A 22,286-nucleotide genomic window follows, 5' to 3' on the forward strand; every position below is an offset into this window, starting at 1 on the left:
ACACTAAAACAGGAGGGGTTGCTGACAGACTGGGTGCCTGGGAAGCTATCCCTGTTTAAGCCTGAGAGATCTGTTGTAGCTCTAAGAGCTTCTACATGCTGCTGTAACTGTTGTTGCTGCTGCTTTCACTGCTCTAAGTGTGCCTGCAAAAAATGTTGCTGTTGTTGCTTTTGCTGCTGGCCCTCCACTAAAGCCTGAAGTAACCATTCCATATTTTTACTGTAAGTGGCCCAAACCACATTACATTAGAAAACAAAATGAAAGCTTGCCTGTATGGCACTAGCTATACGCTCCCCCCAACTAGGGCAGGGCTAACCCCTTTTCCCCAAAGCCCCCATGTGTGCTGTTAATAGGCAACAAACACAGCGGAAGTGACATGCAGGATGATGCAAAAAAAACAAAACACCCAATGGACTAAAGGAGTTCACATCAGATGCTTTATTCAAAGTATAATGGACTTGGCATGAATCTTGTTTCGGCCACAATGGCCTGCTTCAAGAGTCCCTGTACTCTGTAATTATCATGTGCTGTTAATAGGCCCAGCACCACGTCGGTCATGGATTCAGCTTCCTTGGGCAGGATAAGCTCAAAATCCCACCACGGCCACAACATGTGAAAACCCGGACAAGGGTTTTAAGTGTGGCAATGGGAATAACTCAGCCAGACAAGGTATAACGGTGAAAGTAAATGTTTTATTCACCCGAGCCCTGGGACCTGTTATCTCACAGGCCAGGAACCTCAGATGCAACGACTTATCTGGTTTGGTTGCATTCTTGAGTAGGCCTCTGGCTAGCAGGCTAAGCAGTCTATGGCTGGTGGGGCTGCCCCACCCTAAACACAGCCAGTAAGTTCTTAGGACTTCTGGGACAGGTCTGGCCCCAGCCAGACCTCAGCAAAGCTTGCAGATTTTAGCAAGAAACAAAGTTGGCTTACTACAGCCAGGTCACAGCAGCTAAACCTGTTCAGTAAAGGTATAGACTGGGGCTTCAGTTCTTCCTTTCCCGGGCCTCCTTAACCTCAGCCTGGCCCTGTCTTTTAAACTCCCAGATATTGACTCTGCCCCTCCCAGCTCACTTCCTCCCGATGGGGGGGAATCAGTATTTTTAAGGTGGCCAAGGCTATTTAGAGAGGGACCATTCTTAAGGGTGAGGGGCAGTGTTCTATAAACCCTGTCACAATCCCTTATGGTGACAATCCTTTCCCTGTTCTTTTTGCCCTTTAAATATGCTGCTAATATTTTCCCAGTCCTATTATTAGCTTCATAATAGGATGATTGTTGCACAAACATTTCCCCTCTTGCTCTTTGGCTCAGCTGTATGTTATATTTATAGTTTTATTTAACAAGCTGATTCAGAACTGTATTTTTCCATCATTCTGTTAATTTCCTTTCTAGGTCGCCTACTGTTTTTTCTAGGACTCCCAATTCCTTCTTTTTTTCCCCTTGATATTTTATGCCACAAACCACAAATTTTCTCCTCAAATGATCACCTTAAAGGCATCCCAAATAATGGTTTGTGATACTTCCATGGAATTATTAAATACAAAGTATTATTCTACAGTATAAGATATCTGTTGCATAAACTTTTCATTTTCTAATAAGGCATTGTTAAAATGACATATGGGTGTAGGAGATGATATTGAATGTATCATGATATTTAAAAATTGTCAAAAGTAAATTCTGAAAAGTAAAATACAATCTACAAAAGGTCAGTGAAACTGGTCTTTTATTTTAGAATAAAATAAGGTATCTTGTTAACAAGGAGGGAGACTAGCGGAGACCTCTCTCTGCTTCTAAGTCTCCCCAAATCTAAATCTCTGAGTTTGAAATTAGTGTCTTCAGTATATTATGTCTTTATTCGGGTTTCTGCTTTTTCATAGCAGGAACGTTAATGTGGAATGCCTTGACAATGTCAGCTTCGCTTAACTACTAGCTTTTAACAATTTAAGAAATTATTAAAAACACAGCTTTTTGTTCAAGCATACTATTGACATAGTGCAGTTTTGGAAGTTATGAAAGCAGCACCTTATGTTTTGGATTATGTTAGTAGTATTTTATGTTAATTGATAATGTTTTGTTTTACATTGGTATGCATGTTTTTATGGAAACCTCCTAGTTTATAGGCAGGTTAGAAGTGTTTAAAATAAATAAGAACATAAGAGTAGCCATACTGGGTCAGACCAATGGTCCCTCTAGCCCAGTATCCTGTTTTCCAAACAGTGGCCAAGCCAGGTAACAAATACCTGGCAGAAACACAAATTGTGGCAACACTCCATACTACAAATCCCAGGGCAAGCAGTTGCTCCCCATGTCTGTCTCAATAGCAGACTATGGACGTTTCCTCCAGAAATGTGCCCAAACCTTTTTTTAAACTCTGATATGCTAACCACCGTTACCACCTCCTCTGGCAAAGAGGTCCAGAGCTTAACTATTTGTTGAGTGAAAAAATATTTCTGCCTATTTGTTTTAATAGACCACTCTTCCTCATTTATCAGTCCTGAAAATCTGCTCAGACAACTTAGGGGTTCCCTTTACTAATGGTTACTTTTATAGTTCTGAAACCACAAATGAGATAATGAATCAATTCAATTTGGGGTCAGCAAAAATACAAAGGACAGGGGTCTTTGAGTGACAGGCATGATACAGATGGTTTTTAGAACAGTAAAACACATTTCTCAAATATTGGTACAGAAATTATAATACTGATGCCCTCTTATGCCAACTAATAAACATTCTATATGCAGCTTGTGAACTGGAGGAGACAAACAGTTATCAATAGCAATGTTTATCTAAAGATAAGCACTTTGTATTTGGAACTTTATTCTCCTTCCTTCATCCTGGGGTCTCTCATACTCCATAAACAATCCTATTCACTCACTAATTAGGCCTTTTTCCTAAGGTCAGTAGGAATAGCTGAGAAGTACACCTTTTCTAAACAACTTCACTAAAGGGAATTTCTTACATTTTTCAGACAAAAATGTTAACCCTACGTTTTCCAGATCCTTAATCCCCCTCCCTCCCCCATCATAAGAATGGTCTGTAGGAATCATTTTTTTACAGCATTCATCATAAGGGCCTTTTATCTTGATATAGTATCTTTCTTCCATTTATCAGATTACTTGGGCTGACCTATTAAAATTTTACTAAAGCTAATTATTTTATACAAATAATATCCTAGAAAATCTAAAGCTACAATGATCATTCTTATAACATTTTCTAATTTTATCTATATCAGGGTGGGCTTTATCTGAAAAATGCAGCCAAACAACTCACATATTCTATAACTCAGCTTACATCAAGGTAGCCACTGACTACCTTGTTGTAGGCTGCATTATAGAATACTTTAGCTGTTTGGCTGTGTTTTACACCAATCACTATTCTGTTGACTACACTGAGGTTATTTTACCAGCTTGTTTGGTTTAGTTTGGAAGCTAGAACCATCAAAAAACCTTATAGTAGACTCCTGATGCAGGCCACATAGGCCGAAGAATGATTTGAGTCTTGGATGTGTTTGAATAAAGTTTTTACTCTAGTGAACATTGTCTGGTTTCTAAGTCTTTGTCACCTTTGCTGTGTTGTGTGCATCTTCGAGACTGTGAGGGCCTTTTTGGCTCTTCTATTGTACCAACACACTTTTTTGGGGCCTGGCCAGAGGCAATATTCAGTGGCACTCCCCTCTTTAGTGCCACTGACTATTGTTAGTTGGGCAGTGACAGGCATTTTAAGTGGACAGAAGGGGCTCCTGCCCACTTAAATCACTTTGAATATCAACCCCTTGATGTCCAAACTTTATACACTTAGGGGTATGTTTACTAAGGAGTTTTGCATTTTTAACACACCTTTAAAGTTAAGGCGCATTAAATGCTAATACGCCAATACTTTCCTATAGGCACATTAGTGTTTGATGCCCATTAAAAATGCTAATGTGCCTATAGAGTGCCTTTGTAAACACAGGTATTAACTTGTTAGTGGAACAAAATTCATAAAATTCATTACTAACTGGTAAAGTGCTGTCTCTGTCCAAGCTCCACCTACAGACTATCCCTTTAATATTAACCCCTATGTATCTTTATAAAATAGTCTGGAGGTAGGTGTTTTCTTGTGATTATTTACTTTAAATGACTTGTTTAAGTATTACCCTGAAAATTAAATTAAAAAAGTACCCGGTAAGATCCCAAAACAGTACAATACATTGTATGCTGATTAACTCAGAAATAAGTAGTGGATTTTCCCAGGTCCTTTTGAAAATGGCTTATGGACTTTTCTTTTAGAAAACTATCCAGACATTTTTTAAACTTTGCTAAGCTAACTGCTTTTACCACATTCTCTAGCAATGAATTCCAGAGTTTAATTACACATTGAGTGAAGAAATATTTGCTCTGATTCATTCATTTTAAATTTACTACTTTGTAGCTTAATTTCGTGCCCCCTAGTCCTAGTATTTTTGGAAAGCGTAAACAAGTGATTCATGTCTAACCGTTCCACTCCACTCTATTTTATATACCTCTATCATATCTCCCCTCAGCTATCTTTTTAATGGCCATGTATTAATTTCCCAGTTAGAGTGTGGCCATTAGCACATGAGCCCTTACCAACATTTATTTAGTAGGCAGAAAGGACCCACACACTAATCAGTAGGTATGTGGCAATGCAGCTGTGCTGATTAATGCTGGGTACTTCTACTCTCCACCCCCAAACATGCCCCCAGCACTAAATAATAAAAGTCCCTTTTACTAAGCTGTGCGAAAAAATGGCCTGCACTATTTTTTGCAAGTTGGTTTCTTGCACACTGAGGCTACTTTTAGTGTGGCAGTAAAATGGCCACAATTTAAATTTTTCCCTTATTGACCACGGTCTAATTTCACAATTAGTGAGTGAACCCTTACCACCACCTATTTACTAGGCATTAAGGGCTCCTGCACTAAACCCACGCTAATCAGCAGTGCACAGGGATTTGCTGATTAGCACAGGGCACACCTACTCTCCACCCCAAACATGCCCCCTTTATATTTTTTAGTGTGGGACTGGCATGTGCTGATTCCAGAACTACTGCGATATGCTAGAGTGTGTTCCGTAGTAGTACCTTTTAAGTGCTGTTGGCACACATTAGTGCTTACCACTACTTAGTAAAAGGGCCCCAAAAAGTATTTTTTAGCATGTAGGAAATATGCACAGATGCAAACACTATCACGGGATGTCTGAGCGTGCCTCACGGTAGTGCATTTTTTAGCATGGTAAGTATGTGTTAGTGCTCACCGCCACTTAGTAAGATAATTCATTTATAACAGTATAAGTTCTTAATTTATTTAGAAGGGCAGCACATAAATATTTTTAAATAAACAAAATAAATCAATATTGATCTAATACAATGCTCTTAAACTTTTAACACATATTCTATCAAAATCATAAACTAGAAATCTATCGCCCAATTCAAATTATTCCATTTCTGCCCTTGAAGAAAATAATGTACTGATTTTCACAATCCAGAAAATAAAAAAAATACTGCATTTAAGCTCATATTCAAATACTAGGAGAACATTTTAGAGAAGAACTATGCCTAATGCCTATGTAGCCTTTTCATATCTGAATATTTAAAACAGAAAAATATATTGCGCCTGTTTGTTCTCTGTATCACACCATAGTTGTGAGAATTAATTTTACAAATTTAAGAAACACTAAGGGCTTCTTTTACAATTCTCACGAGGCAAGTGGAAGGAAGCCCATAGGAATGGAATGGACTTCTTCTCATTTGCCATACATGAATTGCTAGTGTGGCTTTGTAAAAGAAGCCCTAAACTCTTTTCCACTTTCCACTTTGTCACTAACAAATGTATACGGTCTGTAAGAAATCTTCTTCAGTACCTTATGTTTATTCTTAGCACAGAAAATACTCTTCTCACTTTTTCAATCAACGGTATAATTTCAAGTAGAATTTCTCAAAATCCCTTCTAACAGAATTGTCATAGTTACCATTTCTTGTCAGTTTAATAGTATATAATCTTTCTAAAACTAACTTTTACTGCTGAAATGGTGATAAAGCACTTTGAGGACTAAATAATGAAAAAAATCCATGGTGTGACAAATTTATAGGGATGAAGTACAAGAGAGGAGATCCAAAGAACAATCCAAATAGAGCAGAAACCAGTAAAAAAGAACAAGGAGCCTTCACAACTGAAGGTGTCAATTCAATTTTTTATTAAACTGACAAGACATGGTCCATGTTTTGGCAAAATCACCTGCGTCAGCAGTGTAGTGATAATGAGGACCATCCAAGGTTCCACAATATGATAGTCAGAAACACTTCAGAATAGAAAAAACCTGGTCTTTAAACTACAGGGAGATGCCAATAAAAGTTCAGAAACCTAAGGAGACAAGGAAAGCATTAACCCACCTTGAGTGAATTTTTCATCGTCTTGAATTCCTTCAAAAAGGTGGTAAATAAATCCTAATAACTATATAAATAAATAAACTCACACAAGTGAGACTGACTTTATATCATATCATCAGCATTCAGCATCCCTGCAGATTAAAGACTAGATTTTCTCTAGACTGAAGTGTTTCTGACTATCTTATTGTGGAACCTTGGATGGTCCTCATTATCACTAGACCCCTGACAGAGGCAGTTTTCCCAAAACACGGACCTTATTGGGTCAGACATTTTTGGGGATGTGCATTCATTTGAAACAACATAGGAAATATTAATTACATTTCCCATGTTGTTTTATATTGTTGGCAAACAAAAAAAGCAGAAATATTGTGTCGTCAATAGTGCTTACTCTTCTGAAAGAGCGCACAACTTTTGAAAAAGTGCACACTATTCACAAAGAGTATTCAATATTCATGAAGATAGCGTGCATATGCTCTCATGATGAAAAGAAGAACAAATGAACATTCCCAGAAATGACACAGGAAACATTATGAAATGAAACTACTGCTCTTGTCAACTTCAGTTAAGATGTCTATTCACTCTCCTTTATTCCACTTTTCGCTTTGTCCTTTGCACCCACCATGGATGTTTCAGAATTTCATCTTTAAATGTATGCTCCTTGTGTTGTAAGACCTACCTGGTTAGGAAATGTTAAATATACCCACCTGGACATCTTTTTGTTTGGTTGAGACCTGGATTTTTGTTTCAGTTGTGGTCCATCTTGACTAATCATGTCCTTAAGGCTCTTAATTTCTATATTCCAACCACCCTAAAATAAGAAAGAAGATCTGGCAGTTATACTCTCCAATGACAAAAAAATCCACACAAGCTTTAAATTTCAACCAGAAAATCAATCAGAAAAAATGTACAAAATCTACTGTTGTACTGTCACAAATGCTGGTACATTGACAGAGGACCACATTAAAGCACTCATGAAAAAGTGGAGAAAAAAGCCTCAGTAAAGCCACCCAGTCAACCAAAGTTATAAGGTTACAAGGCATGGGCCCGGCTCACCATCATATGGCTCAAAAAAAGGAAAGGGAAATGGGGCTTGATATACTGCCTTTCTGAGGTTTTTGCAACTACATTCAAAGCAGTTTACATATATTCAGGTACTTATTGTGTACCAGGGGCAATGAAGAGTTAAGTGACTTGCCCAGAGTCACAAGGAGCTGTAGTGGGAATTGAACTCAGTTCCCCAGAATCAAAGTCCACTGCACTAACCACTAGACTACTCCTCCGCTAGTCCAGGCTACTCAAATAATCCAAAAACTCTGAAAAGGTAGCATACAAAACACAGTTGGTGAAATACGTTCGTGTTGGTGACATAATCAAAAATCACTTATCGCTTCCTTCTTTTATTCTTTACTTCATATATAGCTCCAAACCAGATAGCAGGTCAGAAAATCCAAATACCCAACAGGGAGTCCCTGTTTCGCAAAAGCTGCATCAGGGGTAGCAATCCTGTGTCGTGTCCGCTGTATACAAAAACTGAAGAGGGTAACCATCAACTCCAACCTCATCTCAAACCAGATCTCAGGTATCAGCTTTGGCATTGTAGACAGCCAAGAGAGTAAACACCCTGGAGACAGATGACTACATAGCTTAATGGTACTGTAGATGACTGCTCTGGTCCACCCAGTCATCTAGATTGCTGTTCCTGTGACCTGTTTCAGCTCCTGATGTACAGGTCACTGGAGCCACATTAGAGGATCTTCGTCTTTACTGCTTTAACTTTCCAAACCTTTCCCTAATCCCCTGGAGGGACACTGCCTATGCTCCTGAGTGTAGGGTATGGGGAGGTGCCCAGATTAGAGCCCAGATATTGGGCTGCCAGGTTCTGTACCTTATAATGTCAGTTCCATGCAGAATTGTTGTTATGGAATTCATGCTTAGCATACACACTTTTGGCAACTAAATTTAGGAAATTTGTAGAGTTTTACCCCTATTGTGCGCATTCAATATGTATGGTTCCCATAATCTGCTTCATTTGCTAAAACTCACAAAAACCAGTAGACAGTTTCCATGCATGAATCTATATCAATTTCAGGAAGTGCAACATTTAAATTAGGTCTCAGCTTGAGGGAACGTCAAACAATCTGTGTCAGGAGACAGATTTTTCAGAAAAACAAACACACAAAAAAAACAAAGGATTACACAGCTTGATGATTTTACTCACAGATGATTTTGTTTGGATAAACATATGATATATTGGTAGTCATCCCATGTTCTGCATACACATTTTCTTATTGAATTATTCAGGACTTTTTTTTTTCAAGTGTCCGAAAGACACTGACTTAGAATTTTAATTGACTTTTTTCAAATTCCAGGTATAAAGATATTGGAGTAAAAATAAAAAAGGATTTAATTTTGTCACAGGAACTATATTTGCTAAATTAAGTATTTCTAAGGACAATGTCCATGTACGGTCAGATAGTTACATGAGTGTTAAAAATTAAAATATCTTCAACTGAAGTTACTACTATGTGTTACCATGTTACTGTGTGCTATTGCTGTTAACACTTGTTATTTCAACACAGGTCTAATTTGATGCACTAGGACTTAGGGCTTCTTTTACAAAGCCATGCTAGTGATTCCTGCATAGCAAATGAGAGGAAGCCCATAGAAACTGAATGGTTTCCTCCAATTTGCCACATAGGAATCATTAGCGCAGCTTTATAAAAGAAGCTCTTAGTTGCTAATAATGTGTGTTAATAGCCATATAGCCCGTGTCAAGTAGCACATATGTGTATTAAAATTATGCAAAAATAAAGGCATTCAACATGCATTAGTGTAGTTCATTTAATGTGGTGTTCATGAAATAGCATAATACTGATAATGAGCCTATGTTATTAGTGACAGCAATGCAGCTACATTCCCACCACTGGTGATACTGCATCATTATTGGTCATGATAAAGCCATTTTGCTCCACTTCTCTGATGATACTTCTCCAATATTATGGCAGGGATTCCAAAGCTCACATTAGCCCCCTTCCACCCCCCCAACAGATGTTCTAAGGACTTTCTCTTCCCTGCATATTACAAGGGACTTCAACCCTTGAGCACCCCCTTCTCTCATATCAAAACCAGAGGCCCTTGGGTTCTCCTTACACTAACATATCCTATTCACTTCTGAAGAAAAGGGTCATTAAAGCAGGACTGATACTCATTTTCTTTTGTCATCCTGGCTTCAAAGATGGAAATAGCACTAGCTGACCCGATGCCCTTCTTTGCCTTGCAAGAAAAGACTTGCTATTTAACTTCATTTCTACTGATTCTGAGAGACAAAAAAATTCCAGATGTATTTTCTTATTAAAATTCTTCTATAAACACTTAAAATTATGGAGGATGATAATGTCTGACTACATCACTTTTCAGAATTTACTTACCAGATGTTTTGTTCTGAGAAAAATAAAAATGACTGAAGTTTGCTTCTTTCAGCAGTGAAACGTTGCAGATCTACAAAATTACTCATAATGAAAGCAGTATCAGTAATTAAGCTATTCTGTTCATCTTGATATTGTGAAAGAATCCCTCTGATATAACAGAGTGATAAAATCATTAGCAATAATATTCTGGTTACTACATCATCATCACCTGGCTTCCTTATTAGGGAATACAAGTTAAAAAAATAAAGTGATTTTTGTCACTGTGAGAGGATTTCCAGAGAGAGAGAGAACGAGAGAGAACTTCAAAAGTAGGCCTAGTTAGATAGGTAACCTCAGTAAATTTCTTTTTAAGTTACTCTGCTCAGTTAGCACAGGCAGTTTAAAGAAGCATGTTTTTTTAGTACTTAATTATCTGTTATAGATCTATAGGATAACAAACTGGGGGAACACAATAATAATGGGTGATTCCAATTATCCTATTGTTGACTGGATAAATGTAACATCATGGCATGCTAGGGAGATAAAGCTCCTAGATGAAATCAAGGATTGCTTTATGGAACAGTTGGTCCAGGGACCAACAAAAGGGGAAACCATTATAAACCTAGTCAATAGTGGAGCACATGATCTTGTGCAGGAGGTAATGGTGCTGGAGCCACTTGATAACAGTGATTATAATATAACACACAGGAAATTCAAACCATTAGTGTTTACATTTCAAAAAAGGAGACTATGATGAAATGAGAAGAAGAGTAAAAAAAATAAAGAAGAGCAGCTACAAAGGTCAAAAATTTAAATCAGGTGTGGATGCTATTTAAAAATACTATACTGGACAGGACAGACATATTCCATGTATTAGAAAATGAGGAAGGTAGGCCAAACAACAGCTGTCATAGTTAAAAAATGAGGTGAAGGAAGCTATTAGAGCTAAAAGAAAATCCTTCAGAATATGCAAGAAGGATTTGATTGAAAATAATAAAAAAACAACATAAAGAAATGCAAAGTGCTGATAAGGAAGGCAACGGGAGACTTTGAAAAGAAGATTGTGTTGGAGGCAAAAACATATAGTAAAAATTTTTTTTAGGTATATTAGAATCAAGAAACCAGTAAAAGAATCAATTGGACCACTAGATGACTAAGAGGTAAAGAGAGCACTCTGGGAAGACAAGGCAAAATTGGAGAGTCTAAATGAATTCTCTGATTTGGTCTTCACCATGGAAGATGTGTGGGAGATATCAGTGCCAGAAATAGAGTTCAATGCTGTTGATTCAGAAAAACTGAAACAAGTCTCTGTAAACCTGGAAGATGTAATGGGGCAATTTGATAACATAAAGAGTAGCAGATTGCCTGGACTGGATGGTATATATCTCAGAGTACTGATAGAACTGAAAAATGAACTTTCAGAGGTATTACTAGCAATATGTAGTTTATCTTTAAAATCAAGCATAGTACCAGAAGATTGCCAATGTAATGCCAATTTGTAAAAAAGGGTTCCAGAGGTGATCCGGGAAATATAGTGTCACAATTGTCAGGAAGTCCAGAGTAGTGAACCCTTGGACCACTGCCAGTGACCGGCATCAGCTGGTGAACCACCCAAACAGGGAGCAAGGCTGAACACAGACAGGCTGGTACCAGCAGGACCAGAGCTAGTAAGATTGGAACTGAAGCTGTTGGCAGACAAGGCTGGAATAAGGAGGACTGGAATAGGATTCAGGATTCTCAAACAGGCTTGGCTGGAACCGGATGCTGGATTCTCAAACAGGGTTCATGATTCTCAAACAAGGTTGGCTGGAACAGGATTCAGGATTCTCAAACTAGCAGGATTCAGGATTCTCACACAAGCTTGGCTGGAACAGGATTCAGGATTCTCAAACAAACAGGATACATGCAGGGTCAAAACTAAAGCTGAAGGCTTGCAGGGAAGACACAAGCAGAAGGGAACTGAAGCTAAAGACAAACAGGGCAGACACAAATAGGAAGGGAACTGAAGCTAAAGACAAACAGGGCAGACACAAGCAGGATGAAAACTGAAGCTGAAGACAACAAGACAAGAACTAGCAGGACTGGAACTGCAACAAATACACACAGACGAAAGTTCCTCGGAAGACCTCTGTTGCAAAGGCAAGCCTGAAAGTTCCAAGGTGCTTAATAAATGCAATTACAGATGAGGTCACAGGTGAGGCTTGGCAGCAGGAACACCAGGGCAAGTCTGGAGTGCTGGAACACCAGGACTAGAATGAACTCTGGAATATGTCTGGGAAACAGGAAGAAGACAATCCACAGCAGCCATAGGGCCTGGTCACCCAGAGGCGAGGTGAGTGTAGGCATGGGATACAGTCACAACCATGACATATAGACTGGTAAGCCTGATGTCAGTGCCAGACAAAATGGTAGAGACTATTATAAGGAACAAAATTGCTGAGCACATACATAGGCATGGATTAATGAGACAAAACCAACACGGATTTAGTCAAGGGAAATCATGCCTCACCAATCTAGTACATTTCTTTGAAGGGGTGGATAAACATGTGGATAATGGTCAGCTGCTCAATATTGTGTATCTGGATTTTCAAAAGGCATTTGACCAAGTACCTCATGAACAACTCCTGAGGAAATTAGAAATTCATGGTATGGGAGGCAGAACTGGTTAAAAGATAGAAAACAGAGAGTAGGGTTAAATGGTCAGTATTTACATAAAAGTACATAAGTGCATAAGTATTGCTATACTGGGATAGACCAAAGGTCAATCAATCTCAACATCCTGTTTCCAACAGTGGCCAATCCAGGTCACCGGGCAAGATAAAAAAACAAAAACAAACAAAAAAAAAACATTTTATGCTGCTTATCCTAGAAATAATCAGTGGATTTTCCCCAAGTACATTTTTATAATAGCTAATGGACTTTACTTTTAGGAAGCTATCCAAACCTTTTTTAAACCCCGCTAAGCTAACTGCTTTTACTACATCCTCTGGCAATGAATTCCAGAGTTTAATTACATGTTGAGTGAAGAAATATTTTCTCTGATTTGTTTTAAATTTACTACTTTGTAGCTTCATTGCATACCCCCTAGAACTAGTATTTTTAGAAAGAGTAAGCAATCGATTCACATCTACCTATTCCATTCCACTCATTATTTTATAGACCTCTATCATATCTCCCCTCAGCCATCTCTTCACAAAGCTAAAGAGCCCTAGCCACTTTAGCCTTTCCTCTTAGGGAAGTCATTCCATCCCCTCTATCATTTTTGTTGCCCTTCTCTGTACCTTCTCTAATTCCACCATATCATTTTTTTTAGATGCGGTGACCAGAACTGCACACAATATTCAAGGTTCAGTCGCACAATGGAGCGATACAAGTGTATTATAATGTCCTCATTTTTATTTTCCATTTCTTTCCTAACATTCTATTTGCTTTCTTAGCCACCGCCACACACTGAGCAGAGGGTTTCAATATATAAACAACATTGACACCTAGATCCCTTTCCTGGTCAGTGACTTCTATTGTGGAACCTTGCATTACATGGTCATAGTTCGGGTTCCTCTTTTCCAGGAAAAAGATTTAGGTGTCATCATTGATGATGCATTGAAACTCTTTGCTTAGTGTGCAGCAGCAGCAGCAGCTAAGAAAGCAAATAGAATGTTAGAAATTACTAGGGAAGAAATATAAAACAAAACTGAGAATATTATAAAGCCTTTGTACTGCTCCATGTTGAGATTGCACCTCAAAAACTGTGTGCAATTCTGGTCACCTTATCTCAAAAAGGATATAGCGGAATTAGAAAAGGTTAAGAGAAGAATGATGAAAATAATAAAGGGGATGGGACCACATCCCTATGAGGAAAGACTAAAGCAGCTAGGACTCTTCAACTTGGACAAGAGAGGACTGAGAAGAGATATGATAGAGGCCCATAAATTACTGAGTGGAGTGGAACAGGTAGATGTGAATTGCTTGTTTACTCTTTCTAAAAATACAAGGACTAGGGGTCATGCAATGAATCTACTAGGTAGTAAATTTAAAACAAATCAGAGAAAATATATATTCACTTAGGGGGTCTTTTTCAAAGATATGGTAGTGTTTTTAATGCGTGCTAAATGATTGAGATGTCCTTAGGAATATATTTATTTATTTATTTGCTGCACTTGTATCCCACATTTTCCCACCTATTTGCAGGCTCAATGTGGCTTACATAGTTTAGTTATGATATTGTCAATCTATGTACACATTATAGGATAATAATTTCATAATATAGATACAGATGGGTACATAGAATATCATAGCAATCATATTAACGGAATAATAATTTTACATTTATTACAAATAAGAGTGAATAAGTAAATCATATTGTATTGGAAGTGGATGGAAAGATCAACATAACATAACATAATGATATCAGGACAAGATATAATATGAGCGTCTCTAGAATTTAGTGTATGTTTATTTTTAGTGCATTCTAAAAACGCTAGTATACCTTTGTTAAAGGATCCCTCAATGTGTAATTAAACCCCATTATTCATTGTCACAGAATATGGTAAAAGCAGTTAGCTGAGCATGGTTTAAAAAAGGTTTGGATAATTTCCTAAAAGAAAAGCCCATAAGCCATTATTAAGATGGACTTCGGAAAATCCAACGCTTATTTCTAGGATAAGTAGCATACAATCTATTTTACTCTTTTGGGATCTTGCCAGGTACTTGTGACCTGGATTGGCCACTGTTGGAAACAGAATACTGGGCTTGATGGTACTTTGGTCTGTCCAATTATGGCGGTGCTTAAGTTGTTATGTTCCAAAAAAGCTATTTCATATTAATAATAAATGAACTTCTGACTGTGCAGTAATACAGATCTTACTAAACTTTTCAAATAGCTTACAAGCATGTAGTAAACTTATTTCTCACCCCACCCACAGTCACAGCATTTGTTTGTATTCAGGAAGGAAAAACAAAGGAGGAAAAATAAAGGAAGGAAATGCTGTCAGTTGAAAATAATGTGAATTGTATGATTGCTTTGCTGATGGCAATTTTGGCAAAGAAAACTAATGATCAGTTGTCAAATATTAGCATGCTCTCATCTACGTGGAACGGTTAGGTGCTGCTGCTCTTTCTACTGCAAATGAATCAGGGAAAATTAAGCATACATAATTAGGCAATGTCAAGTGAAACAGATGCTCCTCTAAAAAAGCACAGCCCAGAGGACAAGCACTGTGCCTTACACTGCTTTAGATTAGATTAATTCTAGTTAATACTAGTTTCACTGCCCATATGCGATAGGGTGATGATGTTTTTAAGATAGTCACCTCAACAAGTAAGACATCTAAAAATGGATACTGCAGCCAGGTTCAGGAAGTTGGACAACAGAAAGAGAAAAGGGACAGAAAAGGATGTAGATAGGGATAGCAAGGAGATGGGTAACAACTGTAATATAAAGATTGTTAGCCCTACCGTTAGGCAGGTTTAGGCAGTTGCCCAGGGCCACAGCTGCTGTACTGCACCAAAGAGCAGCTGCAAAGTGAAGCAACTGGTCCTTGACAACAACACAAAGTCAAAGAAATAATAGGAGATACGTTTTCAAAATTTATTCAGATTATTCTGGGAGAGTTGGTGGTGGAGTGAACATGAATTCCGGGGATCCAAGAGGCCGGAAAGTTAATAGCAGGGTGAAGTGGCACAAGGCAGATTCCACATATCCTTCCACCAACCCTGACTGTCAGAGAGGGAGATCTAGAGGTAACTTGTCTTGTAAGAACTCAAAGGAGCATTTGCTAAAGCTAATAAGGAGGGCTTTACTGGGATATGGTCATAGAGGGGCAGTCTTCTTCAAACAAGAAGTTCCCACTGAAGCTCATGGCTGCTTTTCATTGATGATCTGAAATTTGAATTGCTTCTTTCCTAAGGGGATAATATTTTTATTTTGTTGACTGCCAGCTCCACTGCAGAGGACTTTTAATTGTATTAGGAAGATTGGAACACTGGGCTGTTTCTAACACGTTAAAATTAAACACATCCAAAACCAAAATATTATGGATGGGCAATGGGGTGGGGCAACTTCCATATGAGGAAAGGCTAAAGTGGCTAGGGCTCTTCAGCTTGGAGAAAAGACTGCTGAAGGGAGATATAACAGAGGTCTATAAAATAATGAGTGGAGAGGAATGGGTAGACATGAATCACTTGTTTACTCTTTCCAAAAATATTAAAACTAGGGGACACACAATGAAATTACAAAGTAGTAAATTTAAGACAAATCAGAGAAAATATTTCATCACTCAATGTGTAATTAAACCCTGGAATTTGTTGCCAGAGAATGTGGTAAAAGTAGTTAGCTTAGCGGGGTTTAAAAAAGGTTTAGCTGGCTTCCTAAAAGCAATTCAATACACTTTTTTGCCTTTTAGACACAGGGCCATATGCTTTGTCTGTGTGTCAAGAGGAACCTGGGTTTGTTGACAATGCTAGGATTTCACATATTGAATATTTGTTCTGCCCACCCCTTCTCATTTGCTATGGAAGACAGGGAAATGGTTTATATTTTTTTAAGCTTGATATACTGCCGTTTATTAAAACATACAACAAAGCAGTTTATAAAAACTAGGGGCCCGATATACAGCTGGTGGCTGGCAGCTCTTTTTGCTGTCTGCCACCGATGTTAAAGCAAGATATTCAATGCTGGGCGACCGGCATTGAATATCCAGGTTTTTTTTAACTGCTAGATTGTTAACTGGGTATGCCAATACTCAGCACTAACTGGTTAATTTTTCAGTGGTCAATGTTAGGCCTGCTATTTATGCGGCCTATTTTAGGGCCCTGTTTACTAAGCCGCGTTATAGGCGCATTAGCATATTTAAACACGTTAATCATGTACATGAGTTAATGGTGTACATGCCTACAATATCCTTATAGGTGCCTACACATCATGCACGCTAATTGTAGGTACATTAAAAAAATAACGTGCCTTAGTAAACAGGGCCTTTAATAACTAAACATAGCCAATTTGGTGCTGATTATCCATGCATAACCAGCTATGTCATGCAGTACAGTCGGTTAGCAGCTAGTTCTTAACCATTGATTTTCAACGGGAAATAATTGGTTATCTCACACTGAATATTGCCGATAAGGTGCTAAAACGCTATTTAAACTGGACAGTGGTCTTTTCTGGCTGGTTAAATATTGGGGGGAAATTATTATTTTTTTAATTCTTTATTTATATGTTTGCAACATGATTCACAAGTAACAACATTTGTTTAAAGCAACTCAAAGCAAATAGTTATAATAACAGTAAATGAATAAAACTCAATTTCAAACAGGAAAAATATGCTGTTAGACCACATAGGTAAGAGGCAGAGAAAGAAAAAAATAGGAGAAATGCAAAAAGAATTTAGTTAAAGCATAAGGCTGATACATGATACATGGAGGGGCATAATCGAACGGTGCCAGCCAAATAGCTGGCCAGCTATCTTCGGGGCCGGCGCCGTAAGTGGGCGGAACCAACTGTATTTTCAAAAAAGATGGCTGGCCATCTTTTTCTTTGCTAATACGGTTGGGCCCGGCCAAATGTCAGAGTTCGCCGGGTTTGAGATGGCCGGCATCGGTTTTCGGCCATAATGGAAAATAATGCTGGCGATCTCAAACCCGGCGAAATCCAAGGCATTTGGTCGTGGGAGGAGCCAGCATTTGTAGTGCACTGGCCCCACTGACATGCCAGGACACCAACCGGGTACCCTAGAGGGCACTTCTAATGTTATGTCTGTGCTCACCTCACCCTCTGGTGGCCAGAACCGGTGGCTGCTAAGGACTATCACCCATTCCAGATCTCAGCTCAGTCTGGTCCGGATATTCCGGACTGCCAGACTTGCTTCTTTTGTTTGAACCTGCACAGCTCCCGTAGTTGCCTGGTGATTGCTGCAGCTGAGCCTCAATTGCTGCTGGGCTTATTAGCAATTTGGAAACTCTCTGCCTTTGCATCATCTAAGGCCCTGGTATGTTAGTGCTTGTGCACTTCTGGCTAGTTTAGTTTCTTGCATAACATTTCTGTAAGCACTATGAGGACAATTCTATAACCGGGCACCTAGATGCAGTATGCTAGGAGCTATTTCTATAATGGCAATGGCACCAAGATTCCATTATACAATGCTAGTGTAAATCAGCATCAATGTGCCTACATTTAGTCTCATCCACTTAAACCACATCGATAGCAGGTGTAAATGTCCATGCTTGAATGTGGCAGTATTCTGTAGGCTACATGCATAAATGTTGGTCCCACCCTTGTCCTGTCCATGCTCCCCCCTTTGTAAATGCCTTCTCTGCTTTTATGCGCTAAACAAGTTCTATGCATCACTTATAGAATAGCATTGCATAAGTGCTAGTGTTCTATAAATTTAAGTGCACAAATGGTACTTTAATTGAGGTGCCAAGTTATAGAATGAGGAGGTATACAAATAGTTTTTCAGTATATGTGTATAAAAATACATTCCTATTAGCATTTGTAATGTGCATCTAAGTTTCATTTACTTGTCAATAAGTAAGGTAACAATCAATCTTCTGAGCTTTTAGCTTCAGGATTTTATTTAACCACAACACATTAAACATGGAAAGATTAGATTATTGTCAAATACTTTTTTATTAATTGTTTCATTTTGGCAAGAAATGGAATGTAGTTACTACAGCCCAAAGTCAATAATGATAGATTGAAAATGGTACTGTGTCTTTTCTTATTTAACCTTTTATATTTGATATAATTTACAACAAAACAGGTCAAAATCAATAGTCTAATATTATAAAGAAAAACTGATGCTGAGTCAGCATGTCTGAAAAAAGGGAAAATGTTGTTTGTTATGGTATGTTGGAAACAGAAAATAGCATTAGATATGACATTGTAGCAGCAAGAATATTTGAGCAAAACCTGATAGAGAAAAGAGGTCACAAATAAGAATACAAGGGAAGTAGTTACTAAAATCAATAGAGAAGTAAACATAAAATATTTGTAAAGAATTAGGTTGTGTAAGCAAAACAAAAGAATGAAATGGGAGAGGGAAACTAAGTACTAAGATCCTATGTATAGATAGGAAGAGTAAAATAGAATACAGTAGGAAAACGATGTTGTAATAATTTAACTAAGTATGCTAAAATATTTGCCAGAGAAGTAGGAATAAGGCATTAGAGGGCTCATGGAGGGTAAGTGAATAGAAAAGAGAAGATAGTTTTAATAGGATTATGAAATGACATTGAACTGATATGCCAAACAGCATTACATAAGTACATAAGTATTGCCATACTGGGACAGAACAAAGGTCTATCAAGCAGGCTCGGCACTCACTTCAGTTTTCCCTTCTCTGTCTCTCAGCTCTGGTCCCACCCTCATTTCTTGTTTCCACAAGGGCGGGACCAGAGCTGAGAGACAGAGAAGGGACAACTGAAGTAAGTGCTGAGCCTGCATGCTTTTTACCACACGAGGTAAGTCAGGATGACTTTTAAAATTCGGAGGGAGGGGGCCTGGAACTGGAAGGAAGGAAGGGATGATGACCCTGGAAATGGGAGGGAGGGGGACCCTGGAATTTGAAGGGAGAGAGGGGGGGTGCAGGAACTAGGAAGGAGGGGCGACGGATTATGACCCTGGAACTCGGAGGGAGGGAACGAACTTCCGGTGGGTGAATATTATATGCAGCCTTCCCTTCCCTCCGAGGGCGGGACACTGAGAGCGAGTGCGAGGCCTGTGGTTGGTCCCTTCTGACGTCGCGTTTCTTTCCTTGGCAACTATACAGAGTTCCCTCCAGGGCGGGGCGATTACGAACCCTACGAACACTACACGGCTTCACTGCCACTCTGCCACGGAGTCAGCTTCAGAACGTTGGAGGTGCGAATTATTATATTAAATAATTCCCTACTGAGGAAGAAGGTGGAAGAGCAGGGCAATACCCAGTGTTTTCTCCAGGAGACTGAAGGTTGTTTAAAATCATTCTAAGCTTGAACAGAATAGTTCAAAACACCTAGACTTAAAAAGTTAAGTGGAGGTGTATTTTCAAACCACTTAGACTTACAAAGTTACATAGAGAGGCATTTTTGAAAGGGACGTCCAAGTTGCGATTTGGACATATTTGCAAAATGGCGAAATCCAGGGGCGGGAAAAACCCGTATTTTTGAAACAAGATGGACATCCATCTTTCGTTTTGAAAATACCATCAGAGACATCCAAATCCTTAAATTTGGATGTCCCTAGATTTGGTCGTCCTTAGACATGGACGTTTCTGACTTTCGGCGATTTTCGAAACCAAAGACGTCTGTGTTAAAAACGGCCAAATGTAAGCCATTTGGTCATGGGAGGAGCCAGCATTTGTAGTGCACTGGTCCCCCTGATATGCAAGGAGAGCAACCAGGCACCCTAGGGGGCACTGCAGTGGACTTCATAAATTGCTCCCAGGAACATAGCTCCCTTACCTTGTGTGCTGAGCCCCTCAACCCCCCCCCCAAACCCCACTACCCACAACTGTACACCACTACCATAGCCCTTACAGGTGAAGGGGGGCACCTATATATGGGTACAGTGGGTTTGTGGTTGGTATTGGAGAGCTCACTGTTTTCTCTACAAATGTAACAGGTGGGGGGGGGGGGGGGTATGGGCCTGGGTCTGCCTGTCTGAAGTGCACTGCAGTACCCACTAAAACTGCTCCAGAATATGCCTGATCTGCACTTAAGTTAGGCGTGAGCATTTATACCAGGTTTTAATTGATATAAATGGTCATGCTTAAATTTATTCATGGGTCTGATAGTTAGGCAAATTCTATATACAGCACCTAATGTTATATGTGATTTATAATAGTACCAACCTTTTTTTCATGATTATTTTTTCAGCATTTAGTCATAAGCACCTAACACACTTTAGTAGAGGAGCCCCATAATGTCCAACCCTGATATCGAGGTATGCAGGATTTGTGCTAGTATTTAATAAAGAAAGACATGTAGGGTTAAAATAGGTGAATTCCTGTGCTATTAACTGGTTATGCTATTAGAGTGCTAATGCTGTAGCACATATTAGAAACTCTAGCCTCATGTCTGAACACAGAAAAAGCAGGTCTAACTTTATATGGATAAGTTATCAGTATAATGCATGGGTTCTCAGCCAAGTCCTTGGGATACACCAAGCCTGTCTGGTTTTCAAGATACACACAATGAATATGCATGAGATAAATTTGCATGCACTGCCCCAATCTCATGAATATTCATTTTGAGTATCCTGAAAACCTGACTGGCTGAGTGTGTCTGAAGGACTGGGTTGAAAACCTTTGGCATAAAGTGAGGCTCACTTATTATAATGTTTATTGATTGTTAATACAACACTAAGGGCCCTGTTTACTAAGGTGCATTAGTGTTTTTAACGTTGCCTACAATTAGCGTGCGCGATAACCATGTAGGCACCTATAAGGATATTGTAGGCACATACACAGTATATTGATAGCGCATGCTAAAAACACTAACGCACCTATATTGCAGCTTGGTAAACAGGGCCCTTTGTGCATAGTGACTGAAAACGTGATTGTGCAATTAAAGGAAATTAAATTAAAATTTGAAAAGGTTTTATTTTTCTAATTCTAAAAAAAACCCCTTATTACTAGGCATATATTTTTCCTGTTTCAAAGATATTGGCTTTGCTAATTCTATCATGCATCTGTGCTTGAGGGTGTTATTGCATAATTATAAAGTTACAGAAATGAAGCAGAAAAAATATGATGTCTGCAAGATAGCATCTGACCAGCATTTAACTAATGCTGTCACAGTAGATTTGTTTCATACTCCATAAGTAGTCTACGAAATACAAGATTTGCAATATGTTTGTGGGAACTCTAGGTTGTGATTGTCTTTAACATGAGGCTTTAAGTAGTCTACTAAAAATGATATGGCAGTGAGGTTTACAACCACAGGGAATGAATATTGCTTAATGTTTATTCAAAAGGAAACTCATATACATATTGAACATTGAACATGACAACAAATAAAGACTGTAAGGCCTATCTACTGTGATTAATTTCATATCCAATACAATTCTGTAGACCTCAGGTGATCTCAGGTTTTCCCTTCACTTCTTGTTCACTAGGGATTCTCTGTGCTTAAGCCATGCCTTCTTGAACTCTATTCCTTTTTTTTTTCACCAGTCCTATTTGCCTATTGAGGGACTATTCTGTCACTCCATCCTCCTTTCAGGGAAGAAATGTTGTCTGATGCTGCAGCTGAATCTATTCTACTACTAACAATAACATGCTTAGAGTGTTATCAAGTGCATGCAGCACTGTACAGGTAAATAAAATAGATACAGTTCCCTGCCAATGGAGATTTTTTTTTAATCAATATGCAATATTTTCTTAAAGTTTCTTAGTTCTACTGCAGAGGTCCCTAAACTTCATCCTCAATTGTATCTGTCATGCCAAGCAATTTTATCTGGCTTGTAGTGATATACATACTCTCTCTCTTCCCCCAGAAAGAAGGGAAAAGTGCTTGG

This window comes from Microcaecilia unicolor, chromosome 4, assembly GCF_901765095.1.
Source record: "Microcaecilia unicolor chromosome 4, aMicUni1.1, whole genome shotgun sequence".
In the NCBI taxonomy this organism is placed as follows: Eukaryota; Metazoa; Chordata; class Amphibia; order Gymnophiona; family Siphonopidae; genus Microcaecilia; species Microcaecilia unicolor.